A 5,601-nucleotide genomic window follows, 5' to 3' on the forward strand; every position below is an offset into this window, starting at 1 on the left:
ACACACACAGACACACACACACACACACACAGACACACACACAGACACACACATACACACAGACACACACACAGACACACACACACCAAATGAGCATATTTTCACCCTAGTTTGCAGTTCAGGTTTACATATTTCTTTGGCAAAATGTAGTTTTAGGGGTACTTGGTTAGGCATTTGGGTGAGCCTGTTTAGAAAGTTCAGTTCAGTTCTAGACCTGTCTGAGCGGGAGGTGCCATCATGGGTGTTGGCATTTGCCACAAGACAGAAAGGTTCAGTGAAAAGAGCTGAAGAGTCAGGGCATCTACATGCAGCTGCTAGTCAAGCCATACAGGTTTCTGGACAGAAAACAACTCCACCTTCAATCAGGTTGTGCTGAAAAGGTTATTTATGATTTGCACTAACCGGCCACCTCTGTCCCTGTCCCAGATGATCCAAAAGAGGAAGCTTGCTGGCCGAGAAAACAAAACAGCTGTGTTGTGTGTGGGGACAGTCACAGATGATTGCAGACTCTGGAAGTGCCCAGGCTGAAGGTGTGTGGATTGTGAGTGAGCAGCCAGGCCCAAAGTCTCATCCTCAAAGCTGGGGTAATATTCATCCCTGACCAGCTGACCTGGAGTCTCCAAAGGGCCACGACACCATGCTCTTGTCTGGTCCCTGGAAAGGCAGAGAGATGGACTGGCATTTGGGCAAAGCCCCAGGGACCCCACACAGCCACACCAAACCCTCTGTCTGCTCCAAGGACCAGAGTTTGAGCATGTCAGAGGCAGAAGGGCCAGCCATGGCTACAAAAACTAACCCTGGATCTTACTGTTACTTAAAAGAAGAAAAAGAAAAAAAGAAAGTTCAGTTCATCAAGTAATGGGGTAAAATTTCATAACTTCTGTTGGTAGATTCATATGGGGCAACGAAACTACAGCTTGCTGTTTCAGGACACCACGTCCTGAGTTCAGATCGTGGTGGATGGTTACATCTGGGTGTGAGACAAAGGTGGTTTTCCCCGGTCTTCAGAGCCTCCATTCACAACCCTTGCCAATCATACACTGGCAGGCACCAGCTAGGAGCCTGGGACCCTGTTCCCTTGGAGCAACCCCACCCCACTGCAGATACTGAGTAAACAGCTTCTGGAAGGGAACAGAACAAATGTGACCGTTCCTCTGTCTCTCTAGCAGCCTTGAATAGTGAGCAGGCTCTGCAGGGCCCACCTGGTGACCCGTTCAGGTCACCCACCTTTCTCCAGGATGATGAGACTTGGTGTAAACAACAAGCCCATTCCTCAGTCTTCCTTCTTAGTCATAAATGCCGACCACAACCCATATGTGAGAATAATCAGACTAAACTGACCGGTCTAGGGGCCTTCACTCGGGGTTTGGTCAACACAAGCCAGCGAGACTAAAGGAAGCATGCAGTAGAATCCCCACTACAGTTGAGACACCCAGGGCTGGCCGTTAGTGTTCTTTCCCTGCTTAGCAGAAAGGGCAGTATTAGAAGATCATGTCTCAAAAAACCAAAAAAAAAAAAAAAAAAAAAAAAGGTAAACTGAGTTACGGTGTTCTTTTATGGAACACAGAGGAGAATGAGGTTCACCTACTAATCCCTTGGTTGACCTTTTGTTAAAGAATTCTGCTATTTGCGCTTTTGCTCCATAAGTAGATTTAAGGGAGCCACATTTCTTGTGCGCCAAGTGAGGCAAAGGAAGTGTAGACAGACTGCCTGCAGCCCAAGGGCTCCATCATGGGAAAAGGACTGGGAGGAGTCAGGACTCTTCTCTTATTAAGGAGAGCTATTCAGCTCCGACAGAGAACGGGAACAAGTGCAGATAATGCTTTTAGTCATTTATTTTACTTCATTTTTTTATTCTTTCACGCTAAATTTGGTAGCAAGTGAAGCCTTGGCTGGTCTCTCAGGGCTCACTCTGGCTCCAGGGAAGACAGACTAAGTCTGGAGGACCCTGAAACATGCCTGGAGCATTTTAGCAAATACTGCAAAGTTCTGGATCAGCAGAATAGCCTGTCAACAAACATTAAAAACCCAGCACCTGCAGACAGACCAACTGAAGGCTGCATCCTAGTAGGCCATTTTATTGGGTTAAGCCTTGGTTTCCTCCACTGTAAACTATAGCTAAAAACTCCTCTCACCACTAGAAGGGTTAAATTAGATGACATATGTAGAAAGACTCATTGTTATTGTTACTCTAAAGGAAAGTCAAGTCCTCCAAAGGACTCCTGTGTGAAGGCAACGGAGACTGGAGGGTAAAGAGAGTGGCTTAAGATTGGTACCCAGTAATAGTCAGGTGCCCTGACTGAAGGATGCTGAGCCACCTAAGCCTGGCCAGAAAGACTTGAAATCCAGAACAGCTCCAGGAGAGTGATGGGTACTAGTTTATTCCAGTAAACCATAGCAGCCCTTTGGGGGCTCTAATATTATCCCTAGGACTTTGTCCACTTTTGAGAGAGGCCATCTCAGGTCACAGCACACTTCAGCTGGGCGTAATGGAGTTTGTTTGCTTGTGGTCAGGCCAGGAAGCGCCAAGGAGGGTGGCGGAGAGGCTGGCTGCCTTAACTGGGAAGCCAAATGCCTGGCCAACTGGGCCATTTCCAGAGAGCGAGCTGGCCTGCCTTGGCCCCGCAGCCACTGTTGCTGCCTACAGAACACCCCCCTGCAGCCAGCTGATTTTCTCATTGCTAGACTTCTAAATAGCGTGATTTATGACCATTCTCATCCGAGCTGGCCCCTGGGTGTACACACTTTCACTTCCAGCGTAGGAAGTGAATAATGAATTTATCACCCTGCCTCAGGTTCAATACGGAGCCGGGTGTTTGCAGATCTTTATTGTGCTGCACAAGCCAAGTCGATCTGCTCAATTTACACTCCAAATTCATTGGAGTCTGTACAGTTCTGCCTGATTCTGGGGAGCCACAACCTTGTAGCTGCTTGGTCTCTGGGGTAAACTCCCTTCTCTCTCCCAGCAGCCTTTCCTCTTTGTCAAAGGTCTCTGGGTACTCAGAGAAGCCACGCCATTTCTTTGGAGGCTGTTCTCTAGTGTATTCTTCCTCCTAATGGTGCTGAGCAGGGCATTTCTCAGCATCCAAAGATGTCAGCCTGTGTGTACTGCACAGAGGAGGCACACAAACATTTGTTGAAGGTCTGGGGATACGTAAGCATGAGGACCTGAGTTCAGATCCCAGCACCTCTATAAAGCTGGTAGCGATTACTTGCAGTCCCAGCAATGGGGAGGCAGAGACAGGAAGCCAACCAGTCTAGCTGAATCAGTAAGGTCCTGGTTCAGAAAGAGACCTTGTCTCAAAAGATAAGGTGAAGGGTAACAGAAGAAGACATCTGTCATCAACCTCCAGCCTACACACACACACACACACACACACACCACGTCACAAGGAAAACGCTAGTTGGAGGAACTGTCCCGACTCTCCCAATGTTTATCAGCATTAATGGTCTGCAGTCAGGGCTTCAGCTGTCTTCTGCTCCCTTGTACTGGTCCTCTAGAACTTTGGGGAAAGGATTTTTCCTGCGTCTCAGAGCTGATACAATCCAATTGACAAGGTAGGGCTGACTATTTCTCAAGTCAGTAGGAGCACTAAGAGGTGAACATGGGCCTTTTCCAGCTTTTGGCCATTTTTCTTCACCTCCCAAGAAACCAAAGGCAGAATCGAATGCCTTTCACTCCATGCTCAAATATGGAAGCAGGTGGACCGGGGGCTCCCTGTGAAGTAGGCTGACCTTCATCCTGATGCACTCCAAAGAGGAGGCACATTTAGGCAGGGGACACATTCTCCTAAACTGAGTTAGCTAAGGCGCTGCCTTCCCCACCTCAAACAGCCTTTCCAGAGCAGGAAGGGGTGGCGGGGCAGTGCTGTTCTTGGAGCTTCCACCATGTAGCCTGTGACTCCCATAGGACACAGCCTGATAACAATGCAGGCTGGGAACTGACATTTCATGTCCTCTGTTATAGAAGATCCAGGAGCTACAGCGGATGGGACCCAGCTGGACCTGGGTGAACTATGCACGTCTATCTGTGGTCATCTGAAATGAAATAGGCTGTAGAGCAGGATCTCTTAAGACCTGGTAATTATAAAGTCAAATATTATATATTAGAGGAATCAGAAAAATATCAGCATATCACATGACATCCTTAATTGAGTGTTGGGAAACATAAGCTCTAAAATTAGAGTAGAAAGGTATAAGCAAAAAGCACCTAAAAAACAAGGCTTTCTCTTTCCTCCAGCCAAGCAAGATGTCCAAAGTAGAGAAGGCCAAGGGGAAGAAGGTGACCCAGGCACCTACTATTGTGAAGAAACAGGAGGCCAAAAACATAGTGAATCCTTTGGTTGAAAAAATGCCTAAGAACCTAGCACTGAGCAGGACATTCTGTAACAAAGAGACCTCACCCACTGCATCAAATGGCCTGGTTACATCAGGCTGCCATGGCAAAGGGCCATCCCCTATAAGCCATTCAAAGTACCTGCTGCTGTTAACCATTTCACCCAAGCCCTGGACTGGAAATAGCTACCCAGCTGCTTACTCTTGCCCACAAGTTCAGACCAGAGACAAAGCAAGAGAAGAAGCTAAGGCTGCTGGCCCATGCTAGGAAGAAAGCTGGTGGCAAAGGGGATGTCCCAACTGAGAGACCACCCGTCCTTCAAGTAGGGTCAATACAGTCACCACATTAGTGGAGAAGAAGAAGGCTCAGCTGGTGGTGAGTGCCCATGGCATAGATCCCACCGAGCTGGTGGTCTTCCTGCCTGCCGTGTGTCAAAAGATGGGGGTTCCCTACTGCATCATCAAGGAAGAAAACAGACTGGGGCTGCTGGTCCACAGGAAGACATGCACCTCCATTGCTTCACATAGCTTAACTCATAAGACAGGATGCTCCAGCTAAGCTAGTAGAAGCTGCTTGTATATGATGCGATTTGCTACCACCGGTGAGGCAATGTCCTGAGTCCTAAATTTGTAGCACCCATTGCCAAGCTAGAAAAGGCAAAGGCCAAAGAAGTGGCCACAAAACTGGGTTAAATGTACATTTCTAAGTTTTCTGTACATAAACACAATTACGAAATTAAAACATAAAAAAAACAACCAAAGATGTGTGTTAAATTCACATTGGCAGTAGTAAAGAAAACTAACCCTCATAAGGCAAAAGAGTGATGTCAGGGGAACATTGAGAAAGTTTCCAAAAGAGAAGGCCGTTTGGAGGATGATGAAGACAGCTGAAAACTGGGAGACCAGAGTGTCCGAGGCTAGGAGAACTGAAGAACCGTGAAAGAAAATTCCCCACGTGGCTAAAGGTCTGGAGTGTGATTTCTGAGAAGCTTCATTATGCTCCAAAGGCAACGAAAATCCGCATCCCAGCACATCCTAAGCAAGATCCTGATACTGGTGGACACCAGCCTTTAAAGACAGAGGCGCATGCGCTCGGATATCCATAAAGACAAAAAGCAAGTTTGACTCATTTGTGACTCAGTAACTCTAAACGCCGGAGAACGCTAAAATGGTGTCTCCAGACATTTGGGAGGAAAGATCTGTGATTCCAGATCATCTCTTCTGGAGCTAAAGAGGTGAGTCAGTCAGTGTTTTAGTTATTATCCT

The 5,601-nt window shown here is 47.4% G+C and overlaps 2 pseudogenes; both read left to right on the forward strand.

The window, feature by feature from the left end:
• The first annotated feature begins 305 nt into the window (after nt 1-305).
• LOC119809392 lies at nt 306-795 on the forward strand (annotated as a pseudogene).
• Nucleotides 796-4,249: 3,454 nt separating this feature from the next.
• On the forward strand, nt 4,250-5,028 carry LOC119810656 (annotated as a pseudogene).
• The last annotated feature ends 573 nt before the right edge of the window (nt 5,029-5,601 follow it).

This window comes from Arvicola amphibius, chromosome 3 (assembly GCF_903992535.2).
Source record: "Arvicola amphibius chromosome 3, mArvAmp1.2, whole genome shotgun sequence".
Classification (NCBI taxonomy): domain Eukaryota; kingdom Metazoa; phylum Chordata; class Mammalia; order Rodentia; family Cricetidae; genus Arvicola; species Arvicola amphibius.